The sequence below is a fragment of the Saccoglossus kowalevskii genome, chromosome 11 (assembly GCF_978046115.1).
Source record: "Saccoglossus kowalevskii chromosome 11, keSacKowa6.1, whole genome shotgun sequence".
In the NCBI taxonomy this organism is placed as follows: domain Eukaryota; kingdom Metazoa; phylum Hemichordata; class Enteropneusta; family Harrimaniidae; genus Saccoglossus; species Saccoglossus kowalevskii.
In genome coordinates, this window is record NC_140651.1 from 36,166,695 (window position 1) to 36,194,137 (window position 27,443).

Here is a 27,443-nt window from a genome sequence, read left to right on the forward strand (position 1 = left end):
ACCTGACACAAAGTAAGTGAATACAACAAACCCATACCTGACACAAAGTAAGTTAATACAACAACCCATACCTGACACAAAGTGAGTACAGCCCATACCTGACTCAAAGTAAGTGAATACAATAACCCACACCTGACACAAAGTAAGTGAATACAGCAACCCATACCTGACACACAGTAAGTGAATACGACTCATACCTAACACAAAGTGAATACAACCCATACCTGACAAAGTGAATACAACCCATACCTGACACAAATTAAGTGACTACAACCCATACCTGACACAAAGTAAGTTGATACAACAAACCATACCTGACACAAAGTGAATACAACAACCCATACCTGACACAAAGTAAGTGAATACAACAACCCATACCTAACACACAGTAACTGAATACATCCCATACCTAACACAAAGTGAATACAACCCATACCTGACATACAGTAAGTGAATACAATCCATACCTAACACAAAGTGAATACAACCCATACCTGACACTAAGTAAGTAAATACAACAACCCACACCTGACACAAAGTAAGTGAATACAGCAACCCATAGCTGACACAAAGTAAGTGAATACAACAACCCATAGCTGACACAAAGTAAGTGAATACAGCAACCCATACCTGACACAAAGTAAGTGAATACAACAACCCACACTTACACAAAGTAAGTGAAAACAGCAACCCGTATTTGACACACAGTAAGTGAATACGACCCATACCTAACACAAAGTAAATGAATACAACCCATACCTGACACAAAGTGAATACAACCCATACCTGACACTAATTAAGTGAATACCATTCATACCTGACACAAAGTAAATGAATACAAGAACCCATACCTGACACAAAGTAAGTGAATACAGCAACCCATACCTGACACACAGTAAGTGAATACAATCCATACCTAACACAAAGTGAATACAACCCATACCTGACACTAAGTAAATACAGCAACCCATACCTGACACAAAGTAAGTGAATACAACAACCCACACTTACACAAAGTAAGTGAAAACAGCAACCCGTATTTGACACACAGTAAGTGAATACGACCCATACCTAACACAAAGTAAATGAATACAACCCATACCTGACACAAAGTGAATACAACCCATACCTGACACAAATTAAGTGAATACCATTCATACCTGACACAAAGTAAATGAATACAAGAACCCATACCTGACACAAAGTAAGTGAATACAGCAACCCATACCTGACACACAGTAAGTGAATACAATCCATACCTAACACAAAGTGAATACAACCCATACCTGACACTAAGTAAATACAACAATCCATACCTGACACAAAGTAAGTGAAAACAGCAACCCATATGTGACACACAATAAGTGAATACAACCCATACCTGGCACAAAGTAAATGAATACAACCCATACCTGACACAAAGTGAATACAACCCATACCTGACACAAATTAAGTGAATACAATTCATACCTGACATAAAATAAATGAATAAAAGAACTCATACCTGACACAAAGTAAGTGAATACAGCAACCCATACCTGACACACAGTAAGTGAATACAATCCATACCTAACACAAAGTGAATACAACCCATACGTGACACAAAGTAAGTGAATACAACAAACCCAGACCTGACACAAAGTGAGTACAGCCCATACCTGACTCAAAGTAAGTGAATACAACAACCCATACCTGACACAAAGTAAGTGAATACAGCAACCCATATTTGACACAAAGTAAGTGAATAAAACAACCCACACCTGACACAAAGTAAGTGAATACAGCAACCCATATTTGACACACAGTAAGTGAATACGACCCATACCTAACACAAAATGAATACAACCAATACCTGACACAAAGTAAATGAATACAACCCATACCTGACAAAGTGAATACAACCCATACGTGACACAAATTAAGTGAATACAACCCATACCTGACACAAAGTAAGTTGATACAATAACCCATACCTGACACAAAGTGAATACAACCCATACCTGACACAAAGTAAGTGAATGCAACAACCCACACCTGACACAAAGTAAGTGAAAACAGCAACCCATATTTGACACAAAGTAAGTGAATAAAACAACCCACACCTGACACAAAGTAAGTGAATACAGCAACCCATATTTGACACACAGTAAGTGAATACGACCCATACCTAACACAAAGTGAATACAACCCATACCTGACACAAAGTAATTTAATACAACAACCCATACTTGACACAAAGTGAATACAACCCATACCTGACACAAAGTAAGTGAATACAGCAACCATACCTGACACAAAGTGAATACAACCCATACCTGACACAAAGTAAGTGAATACAACAACCCATATCTGACACAAAGTAAGTGAATACAGCAACCCATACCTGGCACACAGTAAGTGAATACAATCCATACCTAACACAAAGTGAATACAACCCACATCTGACACAGACTAAGTAAATACAACAACCCATACCTGACACAAAGTAAGTGAATACAACAACCCACACCTGACACAAAGTAAGTGAATACAGCAACCCATACCTGACACGCTGTAAGTGAATACGACCCATACCTAACACAAAATGAAAACAACCCATACCTGACACAACGTAAGTTAATACAACAACCCATACCTGACACAGAGCGAATACAACCCATACCTGACACAAAGTAAGTGAATACAACAACCCATACCTGACACACTGTAAGTTAATACGACCCATACCTAACACAAAATGAAAACAACCCATACTTGACACAACGTAAGTTAATACAACAACACATACCTGACACACTGTAGGTGAATACGACCCATACCTAACACAAAATGAAAACAACCCATAGCTGACACAAAGTAAGTTAATACAACAACCCATACCTGACACAAAGTGAATACAACCCATACCTGACACAAAGTAAGTGAATTCAACAACCCATACCTGACACAAAGTAAGTGAATACAGCAACCCATACCTGACACACAGTAAGTGAATACAATTCATACCTCACACAAAGTGAATACAACCCATACCTGACACAAAGTAAGTGAATACAACAAACCCATACCTGACACAAAGTAAGTTAATACAACAACCCATACCTGACACAAAGTGAGTGCAGCCCATACCGGACTCAAAGTAAGTGAATACAACAACCCACACCTGACACAATGTAAGTGAATACAGCAACCCATACCTGACACAAAGTAAGTGAATACGACTCATACCTAACACAAAGTGAATACAACCCATACCTGACAAAGTTAATACAACCCATACCTGACACAAATTAAGTGACTACAACCCATACCTGTCACAAAGTAAGTTGATACAACAAACCATTCCTGACACAAAGTGAATACAACCCATACCTAACACAAAGTGAATACAACAACCCATACCTGACACAAAGTAAGTGAATACAACAACCCATACCTAACACACAGTAACTGAATACATCCCATACCTAACACAAAGTGAATACAACCCATGCCTGACACAAAGTAAGTGAATACAACAACCCATACCTGACACACAGTAAGTGAATACAATCCATACCTAACACAAAGTGAATACAACCCATACCTGACACTAAGTAAGTAAATACAACAACCCATACCTGACACAAAGTAAGTGAATACAGCAACCCATAGCTGACACAAAGTAAGTGAATACAACAACCCATAGCTGACACAAAGTAAGTGAATACAGCAACCCATACCTGACACAAAGTAAGTGAATACAACAACCCACACTTACACAAAGTAAGTGAAAACAGCAACCCGTATTTGACACACAGTAAGTGAATACGACCCATACCTAACACAAAGTAAATGAATACAACCCATACCTGACACAAAGTGAATACAACCCATACCTGACACAAATTAAGTGAATACAATTCATACCTGACATAAAATAAATGAATAAAAGAACTCATACCTGACACAAAGTAAGTGAATACAGCAACCCATACCTGACACACAGTAAGTGAATACAATCCATACCTAACACAAAGTGAATACAACCCATACGTGACACAAAGTAAGTGAATACAACAAACCCAGACCTGACACAAAGTGAGTACAGCCCATACCTGACTCAAAGTAAGTGAATACAACAACCCATACCTGACACAAAGTAAGTGAATACAGCAACCCATATTTGACACAAAGTAAGTGAATAAAACAACCCACACCTGACACAAAGTAAGTGAATACAGCAACCCATATTTGACACACAGTAAGTGAATACGACCCATACCTAACACAAAATGAATACAACCAATACCTGACACAAAGTAAATGAATACAACCCATACCTGACAAAGTGAATACAACCCATACGTGACACAAATTAAGTGAATACAACCCATACCTGACACAAAGTAAGTTGATACAATAACCCATACCTGACACAAAGTGAATACAACCCATACCTGACACAAAGTAAGTGAATGCAACAACCCACACCTGACACAAAGTAAGTGAAAACAGCAACCCATATTTGACACAAAGTAAGTGAATAAAACAACCCACACCTGACACAAAGTAAGTGAATACAGCAACCCATATTTGACACACAGTAAGTGAATACGACCCATACCTAACACAAAGTGAATACAACCCATACCTGACACAAAGTAATTTAATACAACAACCCATACTTGACACAAAGTGAATACAACCCATACCTGACACAAAGTAAGTGAATACAGCAACCATACCTGACACAAAGTGAATACAACCCATACCTGACACAAAGTAAGTGAATACAACAACCCATATCTGACACAAAGTAAGTGAATACAGCAACCCATACCTGGCACACAGTAAGTGAATACAATCCATACCTAACACAAAGTGAATACAACCCACATCTGACACAGACTAAGTAAATACAACAACCCATACCTGACACAAAGTAAGTGAATACAACAACCCACACCTGACACAAAGTAAGTGAATACAGCAACCCATACCTGACACGCTGTAAGTGAATACGACCCATACCTAACACAAAATGAAAACAACCCATACCTGACACAACGTAAGTTAATACAACAACCCATACCTGACACAGAGCGAATACAACCCATACCTGACACAAAGTAAGTGAATACAACAACCCATACCTGACACACTGTAAGTTAATACGACCCATACCTAACACAAAATGAAAACAACCCATACTTGACACAACGTAAGTTAATACAACAACACATACCTGACACACTGTAGGTGAATACGACCCATACCTAACACAAAATGAAAACAACCCATAGCTGACACAAAGTAAGTTAATACAACAACCCATACCTGACACAAAGTGAATACAACCCATACCTGACACAAAGTAAGTGAATTCAACAACCCATACCTGACACAAAGTAAGTGAATACAGCAACCCATACCTGACACACAGTAAGTGAATACAATTCATACCTCACACAAAGTGAATACAACCCATACCTGACACAAAGTAAGTGAATACAACAAACCCATACCTGACACAAAGTAAGTTAATACAACAACCCATACCTGACACAAAGTGAGTGCAGCCCATACCGGACTCAAAGTAAGTGAATACAACAACCCACACCTGACACAATGTAAGTGAATACAGCAACCCATACCTGACACAAAGTAAGTGAATACGACTCATACCTAACACAAAGTGAATACAACCCATACCTGACAAAGTTAATACAACCCATACCTGACACAAATTAAGTGACTACAACCCATACCTGTCACAAAGTAAGTTGATACAACAAACCATTCCTGACACAAAGTGAATACAACCCATACCTAACACAAAGTGAATACAACAACCCATACCTGACACAAAGTAAGTGAATACAACAACCCATACCTAACACACAGTAACTGAATACATCCCATACCTAACACAAAGTGAATACAACCCATGCCTGACACAAAGTAAGTGAATACAACAACCCATACCTGACACACAGTAAGTGAATACAATCCATACCTAACACAAAGTGAATACAACCCATACCTGACACTAAGTAAGTAAATACAACAACCCATACCTGACACAAAGTAAGTGAATACAGCAACCCATAGCTGACACAAAGTAAGTGAATACAACAACCCATAGCTGACACAAAGTAAGTGAATACAGCAACCCATACCTGACACAAAGTAAGTGAATACAACAACCCACACTTACACAAAGTAAGTGAAAACAGCAACCCGTATTTGACACACAGTAAGTGAATACGACCCATACCTAACACAAAGTAAATGAATACAACCCATACCTGACACAAAGTGAATACAACCCATACCTGACACAAATTAAGTGAATACCATTCATACCTGACACAAAGTAAATTAATACAAGAACCCATACCTGACACAAAGTAAGTGAATACAGCAACCCATACCTGAAACACAGTAAGTGAATACAATCCATACCTAACACAAAGTGAATACAACCCATACCTGACACAAAGTAAGTGAATACAACAATCCATACCTGACACAAAGTAAGTCAATACAACCCATACCTGACACAAAGTAAGTGAATACAGCAACCCATACCTTACACAAAGTAAGTCAATACAACCCATACCTGACACAAAGTAAGTGAATACAGCAACCCATACCTTACACAAAGTAAGTCAATACAACCCATACCTGACACAAAGTGAATACAACCCACACCTGACACAAATTAAGTGAATACAATTCATACCTGACACAAAGTAAATGAATAAAAGAACCCATACCTGACACAAAGTAAGTGAATACAGCAACCCATACCTGACACACAGTAAGTGAATACAATCCATACCTAACACAAAGTGAATACAACCCATACGTAACACAAAGTAAGTGAATACAACAAACCCATACCTGACACAAAGTGAGTACAGCCCATACCTGACTCAAAGTAAGTGAATACAACAACCCATACCTGACACAAAGTAAGTGAATACAGCAACCCATACCTGACACACAGTAAGTGAATACGACCCATACCTAACACAAAGTGAATACAACCCATACCTGACACAAAGTGAATAAAACCCATACGTGACACAAATTAAGTGAATACAACCCATACCTGACACAAAGTATGTTGATACAATAACCCATACCTGACACAAAGTGAATACAACCCATACCTGACACAAAGTAAGTGAATACAACAACCCATACCTGACACAAAGTGAATAAAACAACCCATACCTGACACAAAGTAAGTGAATACAACAACCCATACCTGATACAAAGTGAATACAACAACCCATACCTAACACAAAGTCAATACAACCCATCCTGACACAAAGTAAATGAATACAACAACCCATACCTGACACAAAGTAAGTGAATACAACAACCCATACCTGACACAAAGTAAGTGAATACAGCAACCCATACCTGACACACAGTAAGTGAATACGACCCATACCTAACACAAAGTGAATACAACCCATACCTGACAAAGTGAATACAACCCATACGTGACACAAAGTAAGTTGATACAATAACCCATACCTGACACAAAGTGAATACAACCCATACCTGACACAAAGTAAGTGAATACAACAACCCATCCTGACACAAAGTGAATACCAATACCTGACACAAAGGAAGTGAATACAACCCATACCTAACACAAAATGAATACAACCCATACCTGATACAAAGTAAGTGAATACAACAACCCATACCTGACACAAAGTAGGTGAATGCAACAACCCATACCTGACACACAGTAGCTGAATATAACCCATACCTGACACAAAGTAAGTGAATACAACAACCCATACCTGACACAAAGTAAGTGAATACAGCAACCCATACCTGACACACAGTAAGTGAATACAACCCATACCTAACACAAAATCAATACAACCCATACCTGACACAAAGTAAATGAATACAATAACCCATACCTGACACAAAGTGAATAAAACAACCCATACCTGACACAAAGTCAATACAACCCATACCTGACACAAAGTAAATGAATACAACAACCCATACATGACACAAAGTAAGTGATTACAACAACCCATACCTGACAGACAGTAAGTGAATACAATCCATACCTAACACAAAGTGAATACAACCCATACCTGACATCAAGTAAGCAAATACAACAACCCATAGCTGACACAAAGTAAGTGAATACAACAACCCATACCTGACACAAAGTAAGTGAATACAACAACCCACACCTGACACAAAGTAAGTGAATACAACCCATACCTAACACAAAGTAAATGAATACAACCCATACCTGACACAAAGTGAATACAACCCGTATTTGACACACAGTAAGTGAATACCATTCATACCTGACACAAAGTAAATGAATACAAGAACCCATACCTGACACAAAGTAAGTGAATACAGCAACCCATACCTGACACACAGTAAGTGAATACAATCCATACCTAACACAAAGTGAATACAACCCATACCTGACACAAAGTAAGTGAATACAGCAACCCATACCTGACACAAAGTAAGTGAATACAACAACCCACACATGACACAAAGTAAGTGAAAACAGCAACCCATATGTGACACACAATAAGTGAATACCGGGTACAACCTATACCTGGCACAAAGTAAATGAATACAACCCATACCTGACACAAAGTGAATACAACCCATACGTGACACAAATTAAGTGAATACAACCCATACCTGACACCAAGTAAGTTGATACAATAACCCATACCTGACACAAAGTGAATACAACCCATACCTGACACAAAGTAAGTGAATACAACAACCCATACCTGACACAAAGGAAGTGAATACAACCCATACCTAACACAACATGAATACAACCCATACCTGACACAAAGTAAGTGAATACAACAACCCATACCTGACACAAAGTAAGTGAATACAACAACCCATACCTGACACAAAGTGAATAAAACAACCCATACCTGACACAAAGTGAATACAACAACCCATACCTGACACAAAGTAGGTGAATGCAACAACCCATACCTGACACACAGTAGCTGAATATAACCCATACCTGACACAAAGTAAGTGAATACAACAACCCATACCTGACACAAAGTAAGTGAATACAATTCATACCTGACACAAAGTAAATGAATAAAAGAACCCATACCTGACACAAAGTAAGTGAATAAGCAACCCATACCTGACACACAGTAAGTGAATACAATCCATACCTAACACAAAGTGAATACAACAAACCCAGACCTGACACAAAGTGAGTACAGCCCATTCCTGACTCAAAGTAAGTGAATACAACAACCCATACCTGACACAAAGTAAGTGAATACAGCAACCCATACCTGACACACAGTAAGTGAATACGACCCATACCTAACACAAAGTGAATACAACCCATACGTGACACAAAGTAAGTTGATACAATAACCCATACCTGACACAAAGTGAATACAACCCATACCTGACACAAAGTAAGTGAATACAACAACCCATCCTGACACAAAGTGAATACCAATACCTGACACAAAGAAAGTGAATACAACCCATACCTAACACAAAATGAATACAACCCATACCTGATACAAAGTAAGTGAATACAACAACCCATACCTGACACAAAGTAGGTGAATGCAACAACCCATACCTGACACACAGTAGCTGAATATAACCCATACCTGACACAAAGTAAGTGAATACAACAACCCATACCTGACACAAAGTAAGTGAATACAGCAACCCATACCTGACACACAGTAAGTGAATACAACCCATACCTAACACAAAATCAATACAACCCATACCTGACACAAAGTAAATGAATACAATAACCCATACCTGACACAAAGTGAATAAAACAACCCATACCTGACACAAAGTCAATACAACTCATACCTGACACAAAGTAAATGAATACAACAACCCATACATGACACAAAATAAGTGATTGCAACAACCCATACCTGACAGACAGTAAGTGAATACAATCCATACCTAACACAAAGTGAATACAACCCATACCTGACATCAAGTAAGTAAATACAACAACCCATAGCTGACACAAAGTAAGTGAATACAACAACCCATACCTGACACAAAGTATGTGAATACAACAACCCACACCTGACACAAAGTAAGTGAATACAACCCATACCTAACACAAAGTAAATGAATACAACCCATACCTGACACAAAGTGAATACAACCCGTATTTGACACACAGTAAGTGAATACCATTCATACCTGACACAAAGTAAATGAATACAAGAACCCATACCTGACACAAAGTAAGTGAATACAGCAACCCATACCTGACACACAGTAAGTGAATACAATCCATACCTAACACAAAGTGAATACAACCCATACCTGACACAAAGTAAGTGAATACAGCAACCCATACCTGACACAAAGTAAATGAATACAACCCATACCTGACACAAAGTGAATACAACCCATACGTGACACAAATTAAGTGAATACAACCCATACCTGACACCAAGTAAGTTGATACAATAACCCATACCTGACACAAAGTGAATACAACCCATACCTGACACAAAGTAAGTGAATACAACAACCCATACCTGACACAAAGGAAGTGAATACAACCCATACCTAACACAAAATGAATACAACCCATACCTGACACAAAGTAAGTGAATACAACAACCCATACCTGACACAAAGTAAGTGAATACAACAACCCATACCTGACACAAAGTGAATAAAACAACCCATACCTGACACAAAGTGAACACAACAACCCATACCTGACACAAAGTAGGTGAATGCAACAACCCATACCTGACACACAGTAGCTGAATATAACCCATACCTGACACAAAGTAAGTGAATACAACAACCCATACCTGACACAAAGTAAGTGAATACAACAACCCATACCTGACACAAAGTGAATAAAACAACCCATACCTAACACAAAGTGAATACAACCCATACGTGACACAAATTAAGTGAATACAACCCATACCTGACACAAAGTAAGTTGATACAATAACCCATACCTGACACAAAGTAAGTGAATACAGCAACCCATACCTGACACACAGTAAGTGAATACGACCCGTACCTAACACAAAGTGAATACAACCCATACGTGACACAAAATAAGTGAATACAACCCATACCTGTCACCAAGTAAGTTAATACAATAACCCATACCTGACACAAAGTGAATACAACCCATACCTGACACAAAGTAAATGAATACAACAACCCATACCTGACACAAAGTAAGTGAATACAACAACCCATACCTAACACAAAGTGAATACAACCCATACGTGACACAAATTAAGTGAATACAACCCATACCTGACACCAAGTAAGTTGATACAATAACCCATACCTGACACAAAGTGAATACAACCCATATCTGACACAAAGTAAGTGAATACAACAACCCATACCTGACACAAAGGAAGTGAATACAACCCATACCTAACACAAAATGAATACAAACCATACCTGACACAAAGTAAGTGAATACAACAACCCATACCTGACACAAAGTAGGTGAATGCAACAACCCATACCTGACACACAGTAGCTGAATATAACCCATACCTGACACAAAGTAAGTGAATACAACAACCCATACCTGACACAAAGTAAGTGAATACAACCCATACCTGACACAAAGTGAATAAAACAACCCATACCTGACACAAAGTGAATACAGCAACCCATACCTGACACACAGTAAGTGAATACGACCCATACCTCACACAAAGTGAATACAACCCATAAGTGACACAAATTAAGTGAATACAACCCATACCAGACACAAAGTAAGTGAATACAACAACCCACACCTGACACAAAGTAAGTGAATACAACAACCCACACCTGACACAAAGTAAGTGAATACAACAACCCATACCTGACACAAAGTAAGTGAATACAACCCATACCTAACACAAAGTCAATACAACCCATACCTGACACAAAGTAAATGAATACAACAACCCATACCTGACACAAAGTGAATATAACAACCCATACCTGACACAAAGTAAGTGAATACAACAACCCATACCTGACACAAAGTGAATACAACCCATACCTAACACAAGGTGAATACAACCCATACCTGACACAAAGTAAGTGAATACAACAACCCATACCTGACACAAAGTGAATACAACAATCCATACCTGACACAAAGTAAGTGAATACAACAACCCATACCTGACACAAAGTAAGTGAATACAACAACCCATACCTGACACACAGTAAGTGAATACGACCCATACCTAACACAAAGTGAATACAACCCATACGTGACACAAAGTAAGTTGATACAATAACCCATACCTGACACAAAGTGAATACAACTCATACCTGACACAAAGTAAGTGAATACAACAACCCATCCTGACACAAAGTGAATACCAATACCTGACACAAAGAAAGTGAATACAACCCATACCTAACACAAAATGAATACAACCCATACCTGATACAAAGTAAGTGAATACAACAACCCATACCTGACACAAAGTAGGTGAATGCAACAACCCATACCTGACACACAGTAGCTGAATATAACCCATACCTGACACAAAGTAAGTGAATACAACAACCCATACCTGACACAAAGTAAGTGAATACAGCAACCCATACCTGACACAAAGTAAATGAATACAATAACCCAGACCTGACACAAAGTGAATAAAACAACCCATACCTGACACAAAGCCAATACAACTCATACCTGACACAAAGTAAATGAATACAACAACCCATACATGACACAAAATAAGTGATTGCAACAACCCATACCTGACAGACAGTAAGTGAATACAATCCATACCTAACACAAAGTGAATACAACCCATACCTGACATCAAGTAAGTAAATACAACAACCCATAGCTGACACAAAGTAAGTGAATACAACAACCCATACCTGACACAAAGTAAGTGAATACAACAACCCACACCTGACACAAAGTAAGTGAATACAACCCATACCTAACACAAAGTAAATGAATACAACCCATACCTGACACAAAGTGAATACAACCCGTATTTGACACACAGTAAGTGAATACCATTCATACCTGACACAAAGTAAATGAATACAAGAACCCATACCTGACACAAAGTAAGTGAATACAGCAACCCATACCTGACACACAGTAAGTGAATACAATCCATACCTAACACAAAGTGAATACAACCCATACCTGACACAAAGTAAGTGAATACAGCAACCCATACCTGACACAAAGTAAGTGAATACAACAACCCACACATGACACAAAGTAAGTGAAAACAGCAACCCATATGTGACACACAATAAGTGAATACCGGGTACAACCTATACCTGGCACAAAGTAAATGAATACAACCCATACCTGACACAAAGTGAATACAACCCATACGTGACACAAATTAAGTGAATACAACCCATACCTGACACCAAGTATGTTGATACAATAACCCATACCTGACACAAAGTGAATACAACCCATACCTGACACAAAGTAAGTGAATACAACAACCCATACCTGACACAAAGGAAGTGAATACAACCCATACCTAACACAAAATGAATACAACCCATACCTGACACAAAGTAAGTGAATACAACAACCCATACCTGACACAAAGTAAGTGAATACAACAACCCATACCTGACACAAAGTGAATAAAACAACCCATACCTGACGCAAAGTGAATAAAACAACCCATACCTGACGCAAAGTGAATACAACAACCCATACCTGACACAAAGTAGGTGAATGCAACAACCCATACCTGACACACAGTAGCTGAATATAACCTATACCTGACACAAAGTAAGTGAATACAACAACCCATACCTGACACAAAGTAAGTGAATACAACAACCCATACCTGACACAAAGTGAATAAAACAACCCATACCTAACACAAAGTGAATACAACCCATACGTGACACAAATTAAGTGAATACAACCCATACCTGACACAAAGTAAGTTGATACAACAACCCATATCTGACACAAAGTAAGTGAATACAGCAACCCATACCTGACACACAGTAAGTGAATACGACCCATACCTAACACAAAGTGAATACAACCCATACGTGACACAAAATAAGTGAATACAACCCATACCTGTCACCAAGTAAGTTGATACAATAACCCATACCTGACACAAAGTGAATACAACCCATACCTGACACAAAGTAAATGAATACAACAACCCATACCTGACACAAAGTAAGTGAATACAACAACCCATACCTGACACAAAGTGAATACAACCCATACGTGACACAAAGTGAATACAACCCATACGTGACACAAATTAAGTGAATACAACCCATACCTGACACCAAGTAAGTTGATACAATAACCCATACCTGACACAAAGTGAATACAACCCATACCTGACACAAAGTAAGTGAATACAACAACCCATACCTGACACAAAGGAAGTGAATACAACCCATACCTAACACAAAATGAATACAAACCATACCTGACACAAAGTAAGTGAATACAACAACCCATACCTGACACAAAGTAGGTGAATGCAACAACCCATACCTGACACACAGTAGCTGAATATAACCCATACCTGACACAAAGTAAGTGAATACAACAACCCATACCTGACACAAAGTAAGTGAATACAACCCATACCTGACACAAAGTGAATAAAACAACCCATACCTGACACAAAGTGAATACAGCAACCCATATCTGACACACAGTAAGTGAATACGACCCATACCTCACACAAAGTGAATACAACCCATAAGTGACACAAATTAAGTGAATACAACCCATACCAGACACAAAGTAAGTGAATACAACAACCCACACCTGACACAAAGTAAGTGAAAACAACAACCCATACCTGACACAAAGTAAGTGAATACAACCCATACCTAACACAAAGTCAATACAACCCATACCTGACACAAAGTAAATGAATACAACAACCCATACCTGACACAAAGTGAATATAACAACCCATGCCTGACACAAAGTGAATACAACAACCCATACCTAACACAAAGTCAATACAACCCATACCTGACACAAAGTAAATGAATACAACAACCCATACCTGACACAAAGTAAGTGAATACAACCCATACTTGACACAAAGTAAGTGAATACAACAACCCATACCTGACACAAAGTGAATACAACCCATACCTAACACAAGGTGAATACAACCCATACCTGACACAAAGTAAGTGAATACAACAACCCATACCTGACACAAAGTGAATACAACAATCCATACCTGACACAAAGTAAGTGAATACAACAACCCATACCTGACACAAAGTAAGTGAATACAACAACCCATACCTGACACACAGTAAGTGAATACAATCCATACCTAACACAAAGTGAATACAACCCATACCTGACACTAAGTAAGTAAATACAACAACCCACACCTGACACAAAGTAAGTGAATACAGCAACCCATAGCTGACACAAAGTAAGTGAGTACAACAACCCATAGCTGACACAAAGTAAGTGAATACAGCAACCCAAACCTGACACAAAGTAAGTGAATACAACAACCCACACTTACACAAAGTAAGTGAAAACAGCAACCCGTATTTGACACACAGTAAGTGAATACGACCCACACCTGACACAAAGTAAGTGAATACAACAACCCATACCTGACACAAAGTAAGTGAATACAACAACCCATACCTGACACAAAGTAAGTGAATACAACCCATACCTAACACAAAGTCAATACAACCCATACCTGACACAAAGTAAATGAATACAACAACCCATACCTGACACAAAGTGAATATAACAACCCATACCTGACACAAAGTGAATACAACAACCCATACCTAACACAAAGTCAATACAACCCATACCTGACACAAAGTAAGTGAAAACAGCAACCCGTATTTGACACACAGTAAGTGAATACGACCCACACCTGACACAAAGTAAGTGAATACAACAACCCACACCTGACACAAAGTAAGTGAATACAACAACCCATACCTGACACAAAGTGAATATAACAACCCATACCTAACACAAAGTCAATACAACCCATACCTGACACAAAGTAAATGAATACAACAACCCATACCTGACACAAAGTGAATGAATACAACCGATACCTAACACAAAGTCAATACAACCCATACCTGACACAAAGTAAATGAATACAACAACCCATACCTGACACAAAGTAAATGAATACAACCGATACCTAACACAAAGTCAATACAACCCATACCTGACACAAAGTAAATGAATACAACAACCCATACCTGACACAAAGTGAATATAACAACCCATACCTAACACAAAGTCAATACAACCCATACCTGACACAAAGTAAATGAATACAACAACCCATACCTGACACAAAGTGAATGAATACAACCGATACCTAACACAAAGTCAATACAACCCATACCTGACACAAAGTAAATGAATACAACAACCCATACCTGACACAAAGTAAATGAATACAACCGATACCTAACACAAAGTCAATACAACCCATACCTGACACAAAGTAAATGAATACAACAACCCATACCTGACACAAAGTGAATATAACAACCCATACCTAACACAAAGTCAATACAACCCATACCTGACACAAAGTAAATGAATACAACAACCCATACCTGACACAAAGTGAATATAACAACCCATACCTAACACAAAGTCAATACAACCCATACCTGACACAAAGTAAATGAATACAACAACCCATACCTGACACAAAGTAAATGAATACAACCGATACCTAACACAAAGTCAATACAACCCATACCTGACACAAAGTAAATGAATACAACAACCCATACCTGACACAAAGTGAATATAACAACCCATACCTAACACAAAGTCAATACAACCCATACCTGACACAAAGTAAATGAATACAACAACCCATACCTGACACAAAGTGAATATAACAACCCATACCTGACACAAAGTGAATACAACAACCCATACCTGACACAAAGTGAATACAACCCATACCTAACACAAGGTGAATACAACCCATACCTGACACAAAGTAAGTGAATACAACAACCCATACCTGACACAAAGTGAATACAACAATCCATACCTGACACAAAGTAAGTGAATACAACAACCCATACCTGACACAAAGTAAGTGAATACAACAACCCATACCTGACACACAGTAAGTGAATACAATCCATACCTAACACAAAGTGAATACAACCCATACCTGACACTAAGTAAGTAAATACAACAACCCACACCTGACACAAAGTAAGTGAATACAGCAACCCATAGCTGACACAAAGTAAGTGAATACAACAACCCATAGCTGACACAAAGTAAGTGAATACAGCAACCCAAACCTGACACAAAGTAAGTGAATACAACAACCCACACTTACACAAAGTAAGTGAAAACAGCAACCCGTATTTGACACACAGTAAGTGAATACGACCCACACCTGACACAAAGTAAGTGAATACAACCCATACTTGACACAAAGTAAGTGAATACAACAACCCATACCTGACACAAAGTGAATACAACCCATACCTAACACAATGTGAATACAACCCATACCTGACACAAAGTAAGTGAATACAACAACCCATACCTGACACAAAGTGAATACAACAATCCATACCTGACACAAAGTAAGTGAATACAACAACCCATACCTGACACAAAGTAAGTGAATACAACAACCCATACCTGACACACAGTAAGTGAATACAATCCATACCTAACACAAAGTTAATACAACCCATACCTGACACTAAGTAAGTAAATACAACAACCCACACCTGACACAAAGTAAGTGAATACAGCAACCCATAGTTGACACAAATTAAGTGAATACAACAACCCATAGCTGACACAAAGTAAGTGAATACAGCAACCCAAACCTGACACAAAGTAAGTGAATACAACAACCCACACTTACACAAAGTGAAAACAGCAACCCGTATTTGACACACAGTAAGTGAATACGACCCATACCTAACACAAAGTAAATGAATACAACCCATACCTGACACAAAGTGAATACAACCCATACCTGACACAAATTAAGTGAATACCATTCATACCTGACACAAAGTAAATGAATACAAGAACCCATACCTGACACAAAGTAAGTGAATACAGCAACCCATACCTGACACACAGTAAGTGAATACAATCCATACCTAACACAAAGTGAATACAACCCATACCTGACACTAAGTAAATACAACAATCCATACCTGACACAAAGTAAGTCAATACAACCCATACCTGACACAAAGTAAGTGAATACAGCAACCCATACCTGACACAAAGTAAGTGAATACAACAACCCACACCTTACACAAAGTAAGTGAAAACAGCAACCCATATATGACACACAATAAGTGAATACAACCCATACGTGACACAAAGTAAGTGAATACAACAAACCCATACCTGACACAAAGTGAGTACAGCCCATACCTGACTCAAAGTAAGTGAATACAACAACCCATACCTGACACAAAGTAAGTGAATACAGCAACCCATACCTAACACACAGTAAGTGAATACGACCCATACCTAACACAAAGTGAATACGACCCATACCTAACACAAAATGAATACAACCCATACCTGACACAAAGTAAATGAATACAACCCATACCTGACACAAAGTGAATACAACCCATACCTGACACAAAGTAATTTAATACAACAACCCATACTTGACACAAAGTGAATACAACCCATACCTGACACAAAGTAAGTGAATACAGCAACCATACCTGACACAAAGTGAATACAACCCATACCTGACACAAAGTAAGTGAATACAACAACCCATATCTGACACAAAGTAAGTGAATACAGCAACCCATACCTGGCACACAGTAAGTGAATACAATCCATACCTAACACAAAGTGAATACAACCCACACCTGACACAAAGTAAGTGAATACAGCAACCCATACCTGACACACTGTCAGTGAATACGACCCATACCTAACACAAAATGAAAACAACCCATACCTGACACAACGTAAGTTAATACAACAACCCATACCTGACACAAAGCGAATACAACCCATACCTGACACAAAGTAAGTGAATACAACAACCCATACCTGACACCATGTAAGCGAATACGACCCATACCTAACACAAAATGAAAACAACCCATACCTGACACAACGCAAGTTAATACAACAACCCATACCTGACACACTGTAGGTGAATACGACCCATACCTAACACAAAATAAAAACAACCCATACCTGACACAAAGTAAGTTAATACAACAACCCATACCTGACACAAAGTGAATACAACCCATAACTGACACAAAGTAAGTGAATACAACAACCCATACCTGACACAAAGTAAGTGAATACAGCAACCCATACCTGACACACAGTAAGTGAATACAATTCATACCTAACACAAAGTGAATACAACCCATACCTGACACAAAGTGAATACAACAAACCCATACCTGACACAAAGTAAGTTAATACAACAACCCATACCTGACACAAAGTGAGTACAGCCCATACCTGACTCAAAGTAGGTGAATACAACAACCCACACCTGACACAAAGTAAGTGAATACAGCAACCCATACCTGACACACAGTAAGTGAATACGACTCATACCTAACACAAAGTGAATACAACCCATACCTGACAAAGTGAATACAACCCATACCTGACACAAATTAAGTGACTACAACCCATACCTGACACAAAGTAAGTTCATACAACAAACCATACCTGACACAAAGTGAATACAACCCATACCTAACACAAAGTGAATACAACAACCCATACCTGACACAAAGTAAGTGAATACAACAACCCATACCTAACACACAGTAACTGAATACATCCCATACCTAACACAAAGTGAATACAACCCACACCTGACACAAAGTAAGTGAATACAACAACCCATACCTGACACAAAGTGAATATAACAACCCATACCTAACACAAAGTCAATACAACCCATACCTGACACAAAGTAAATGAATACAACAACCCATACCTGACACAAAGTGAATGAATACAACCGATACCTAACACAAAGTCAATACAACCCATACCTGACACAAAGTAAATGAATACAACAACCCATACCTGACACAAAGTAAATGAATACAACCGATACCTAACACAAAGTCAATACAACCCATACCTGACACAAAGTAAATGAATACAACAACCCATACCTGACACAAAGTGAATATAACAACCCATACCTAACACAAAGTCAATACAACCCATACCTGACACAAAGTAAATGAATACAACAACCCATACCTGACACAAAGTGAATGAATACAACCGATACCTAACACAAAGTCAATACAACCCATACCTGACACAAAGTAAATGAATACAACAACCCATACCTGACACAAAGTAAATGAATACAACCGATACCTAACACAAAGTCAATACAACCCATACCTGACACAAAGTAAATGAATACAACAACCCATACCTGACACAAAGTGAATATAACAACCCATACCTAACACAAAGTCAATACAACCCATACCTGACACAAAGTAAATGAATACAACAACCCATACCTGACACAAAGTGAATATAACAACCCATACCTAACACAAAGTCAATACAACCCATACCTGACACAAAGTAAATGAATACAACAACCCATACCTGACACAAAGTAAATGAATACAACCGATACCTAACACAAAGTCAATACAACCCATACCTGACACAAAGTAAATGAATACAACAACCCATACCTGACACAAAGTGAATATAACAACCCATACCTAACACAAAGTCAATACAACCCATACCTGACACAAAGTAAATGAATACAACAACCCATACCTGACACAAAGTGAATATAACAACCCATACCTGACACAAAGTGAATACAACAACCCATACCTGACACAAAGTGAATACAACCCATACCTAACACAAGGTGAATACAACCCATACCTGACACAAAGTAAGTGAATACAACAACCCATACCTGACACAAAGTGAATACAACAATCCATACCTGACACAAAGTAAGTGAATACAACAACCCATACCTGACACAAAGTAAGTGAATACAACAACCCATACCTGACACACAGTAAGTGAATACAATCCATACCTAACACAAAGTGAATACAACCCATACCTGACACTAAGTAAGTAAATACAACAACCCACACCTGACACAAAGTAAGTGAATACAGCAACCCATAGCTGACACAAAGTAAGTGAATACAACAACCCATAGCTGACACAAAGTAAGTGAATACAGCAACCCAAACCTGACACAAAGTAAGTGAATACAACAACCCACACTTACACAAAGTAAGTGAAAACAGCAACCCGTATTTGACACACAGTAAGTGAATACGACCCACACCTGACACAAAGTAAGTGAATACAACCCATACTTGACACAAAGTAAGTGAATACAACAACCCATACCTGACACAAAGTGAATACAACCCATACCTAACACAATGTGAATACAACCCATACCTGACACAAAGTAAGTGAATACAACAACCCATACCTGACACAAAGTGAATACAACAATCCATACCTGACACAAAGTAAGTGAATACAACAACCCATACCTGACACAAAGTAAGTGAATACAACAACCCATACCTGACACACAGTAAGTGAATACAATCCATACCTAACACAAAGTTAATACAACCCATACCTGACACTAAGTAAGTAAATACAACAACCCACACCTGACACAAAGTAAGTGAATACAGCAACCCATAGTTGACACAAATTAAGTGAATACAACAACCCATAGCTGACACAAAGTAAGTGAATACAGCAACCCAAACCTGACACAAAGTAAGTGAATACAACAACCCACACTTACACAAAGTGAAAACAGCAACCCGTATTTGACACACAGTAAGTGAATACGACCCATACCTAACACAAAGTAAATGAATACAACCCATACCTGACACAAAGTGAATACAACCCATACCTGACACAAATTAAGTGAATACCATTCATACCTGACACAAAGTAAATGAATACAAGAACCCATACCTGACACAAAGTAAGTGAATACAGCAACCCATACCTGACACACAGTAAGTGAATACAATCCATACCTAACACAAAGTGAATACAACCCATACCTGACACTAAGTAAATACAACAATCCATACCTGACACAAAGTAAGTCAATACAACCCATACCTGACACAAAGTAAGTGAATACAGCAACCCATACCTGACACAAAGTAAGTGAATACAACAACCCACACCTTACACAAAGTAAGTGAAAACAGCAACCCATATATGACACACAATAAGTGAATACAACCCATACGTGACACAAAGTAAGTGAATACAACAAACCCATACCTGACACAAAGTGAGTACAGCCCATACCTGACTCAAAGTAAGTGAATACAACAACCCATACCTGACACAAAGTAAGTGAATACAGCAACCCATACCTAACACACAGTAAGTGAATACGACCCATACCTAACACAAAGTGAATACGACCCATACCTAACACAAAATGAATACAACCCATACCTGACACAAAGTAAATGAATACAACCCATACCTGACACAAAGTGAATACAACCCATACCTGACACAAAGTAATTTAATACAACAACCCATACTTGACACAAAGTGAATACAACCCATACCTGACACAAAGTAAGTGAATACAGCAACCATACCTGACACAAAGTGAATACAACCCATACCTGACACAAAGTAAGTGAATACAACAACCCATATCTGACACAAAGTAAGTGAATACAGCAACCCATACCTGGCACACAGTAAGTGAATACAATCCATACCTAACACAAAGTGAATACAACCCACACCTGACACAAAGTAAGTGAATACAGCAACCCATACCTGACACACTGTCAGTGAATACGACCCATACCTAACACAAAATGAAAACAACCCATACCTGACACAACGTAAGTTAATACAACAACCCATACCTGACACAAAGCGAATACAACCCATACCTGACACAAAGTAAGTGAATACAACAACCCATACCTGACACCATGTAAGCGAATACGACCCATACCTAACACAAAATGAAAACAACCCATACCTGACACAACGTAAGTTAATACAACAACCCATACCTGACACACTGTAGGTGAATACGACCCATACCTAACACAAAATAAAAACAACCCATACCTGACACAAAGTAAGTTAATACAACAACCCATACCTGACACAAAGTGAATACAACCCATAACTGACACAAAGTAAGTGAATACAACAACCCATACCTGACACAAAGTAAGTGAATACAGCAATCCATACCTGACACACAGTAAGTGAATACAATTCATACCTAACACAAAGTGAATACAACCCATACCTGACACAAAGTGAATACAACAAACCCATACCTGACACAAAGTAAGTTAATACAACAACCCATACCTGACACAAAGTGAGTACAGCCCATACCTGACTCAAAGTAGGTGAATACAACAACCCACACCTGACACAAAGTAAGTGAATACAGCAACCCATACCTGACACACAGTAAGTGAATACGACTCATACCTAACACAAAGTGAATACAACCCATACCTGACAAAGTGAATACAACCCATACCTGACACAAATTAAGTGACTACAACCCATACCTGACACAAAGTAAGTTCATACAACAAACCATACCTGACACAAAGTGAATACAACCCATACCTAACACAAAGTGAATACAACAACCCATACCTGACACAAAGTAAGTGAATACAACAACCCATACCTAACACACAGTAACTGAATACATCCCATACCTAACACAAAGTGAATACAACCCATACCTGACACAAAGTAAGTGAATACAACAACCCATACCTGACACAAAGTAAGTGAATACAACAACCCATACCTGACACACAGTAAGTGAATACAATCCATACCTAACACAGAGTAAGTGAATACAACAACCCATACCTGACACAAAGTAAGTGAATACAACCCATACCTGACACAAAGTGAATAAAACAACCCATACCTGACACAAAGTGAATACAGCAACCCATACCTGACACACAGTAAGTGAATACGACCCATACCTCACACAAAGTGAATACAACCCATACCTGACACTAAGTAAATACAACAATCCATACCTGACACAAAGTAAGTCAATACAACCCATACCTGACACAAAGTAAGTGAATACAGCAACCCATACCTGACACAAAGTAAGTGAAAACAGCAACCCATATGTGACACACAATAAGTGAATACAACCCATACCTGGCACAAAGTAAATGAATACAACCCATACCTGACACAAATTAAGTGAATACAACAACCCATACCTGACACAAAGTAAGTGAATACAACCCATACCTAACACAAAGTCAATACAACCCATACCTGACACAAAGTAAATGAATACAACAACCCATACCTGACACAAAGTGAATAAAACAACCCATACCTGACACAAAGTGAATACAACAACCCATACCTAACACAAAGTCAATACAACCCATACCTGAAACAAAGTAAATGAATACAACAACCCATACCTGACACAAAGTAAGTGAATACAACCCATACTTGACACAAAGTAAGTGAATACAACAACCCATACCTGACACAAAGTGAATACAACCCATACCTAACACAAGGTGAATACAACCCATACCTGACACAAAGTAAGTGAATACAACAACCCATACCTGACACAAAGTGAATACAACAATCCATACCTGACACAAAGTAAGTGAATACAACAACCCATACCTGACACAAAGTAAGTGAATACAACAACCCATACCTGACACACAGTAAGTGAATACAATCCATACCTAACACAAAGTGAATACAACCCATACCTGACACTAAGTAAGTAAATACAACAACCCACACCTGACACAAAGTAAGTGACTACAGCAACCCATAGCTGACACAAAGTAAGTGAATACAACAACCCATAGCTGACACAAAGTAAGTGAATACAGCAACCCATACCTGACACAAAGTAAGTGAATACAACAACCCACACTTACACAAAGTAAGTGAAAACAGCAACCCGTATTTGACACACAGTAAGTGAATACGACCCATACCTAACACAAAGTAAATGAATACAACCCATACCTGACACAAAGTGAATACAACCCATACCTGACACAAATTAAGTGAATACCATTCATACCTGACACAAAGTAAATGAATACAAGAACCCATACCTGACACAAAGTAAGTGAATACAGCAACCCATACCTGACACACAGTAAGTGAATACAATCCATACCTAACACAAAGTGAATACAACCCATACCTGACACTAAGTAAATACAACAAACCATACCTGACACAAAGTAAGTCAATACAACCCATACCTGACACAAAGTAAGTGAATACAGCAACCCATACCTGACACAAAGTAAGTGAATACAACAACCCACACCTTACACAAAGTAAGTGAAAACAGCAACCCATATGTGACACACAATAAATGAATACAACCCATACCTGACACAAAGTGAATACAACCCATACCTGACACAAATTAAGTGAATACCATTCATACCTGACACAAAGTAAATGAATACAAGAACCCATACCTGACACAAAGTAAGTGAATACAGCAACCCATACCTGACACAAAGTAAATGAATACAACCCATACCTAAAAAAGTGAATACAACCCATACCTGACACAAATTAAGTGAATACAATTCATACCTGACACAAAGTAAATGAATAAAAGATCCCATACCTGACACAAAGTAAGTGAATAAGCAACCCATACCTGACACACAGTAAGTGAATACAATCCATACCTGACACAAAGTAAGTGAATACAACAAACCCATACCTGACACAAAGTAAGTTAATACAACAACCCATACCTGACACAAAGCGAATACAACCCATACCTGACACAAAGTAAGTGAATACAACAACCCATACCTGACACACTGTAAGTGAATACGACCCATACCTAACACAAAATGAAAACAACCCATACCTGACACAAAGTGAGTACAGCCCATACCTGACTCAAAGTAAGTGAATACAACAACCCACACCTGACACAAAGTAAGTGAATACAGCAACCCATACCTGACACACAGTAAGTGAATACGACTCATACCTAACACAAAGTGAATACAACCCATACCTGACAAAGTGACTACAACCCATACCTGACACAAATTAAGTGACTACAACCCATACCTGACACAAAGTAAGTTCATACAACAAACCATACCTGACACAAAGTGAATACAACCCATACCTAACACAAAGTGAATACAACAACCCATACCTGACACAAAGTAAGTGAATACAACAACCCATACCTAACACACAGTAACTGAATACATCCCATACCTAACACAAAGTGAATACAACAACCCATACCTGACACAAAGTAAGTGAATACAACAACTCATACCTGACACAAAGTAAGTGAATACAACAACCCATACCTGACACAAAGTGAATACAACCCATACCTGACACAAAGTAAGTGAATACAACAACCCATACCTGACACAAAGGAAGTGAATACAACCCATACCTAACACAAAATGAATACAACCCATACCTGACACAAAGTAAGTGAATACAACAACCCATACCTGACACAAAGTAAGTGAATACAACAACCCATACCTGACACAAAGTGAATAAAACAACCCATACCTGACACAAAGTGAACACAACAACCCATACCTGACACAAAGTAGGTGAATGCAACAACCCATACCTGACACACAGTAGCTGAATATAACCCATACCTGACACAAAGTAAGTGAATACAACAACCCATACCTGACACAAAGTAAGTGAATACAACAACCCATACCTGACACAAAGTGAATAAAACAACCCATACCTAACACAAAGTGAATACAACCCATACGTGACACAAATTAAGTGAATACAACCCATACCTGACACAAAGTAAGTTGATACAATAACCCATACCTGACACAAAGTAAGTGAATACAGCAACCCATACCTGACACACAGTAAGTGAATACGACCCGTACCTAACACAAAGTGAATACAACCCATACGTGACACAAAATAAGTGAATACAACCCATACCTGTCACCAAGTAAGTTAATACAATAACCCATACCTGACACAAAGTGAATACAACCCATACCTGACACAAAGTAAATGAATACAACAACCCATACCTGACACAAAGTAAGTGAATACAACAACCCATACCTAACACAAAGTGAATACAACCCATACGTGACACAAATTAAGTGAATACAACCCATACCTGACACCAAGTAAGTTGATACAATAACCCATACCTGACACAAAGTGAATACAACCCATATCTGACACAAAGTAAGTGAATACAACAACCCATACCTGACACAAAGGAAGTGAATACAACCCATACCTAACACAAAATGAATACAAACCATACCTGACA

The 27,443-nt window shown here is 38.4% G+C and overlaps 1 protein-coding gene across 1 annotated transcript in view; it reads left to right on the forward strand.

The window, feature by feature from the left end:
- LOC102801767 (uncharacterized) overlaps window positions 1–27,443 on the forward strand; it is a 64,172-nt gene that overhangs the window by 13,169 nt on the left and 23,560 nt on the right. The window lies entirely within an intron of this gene.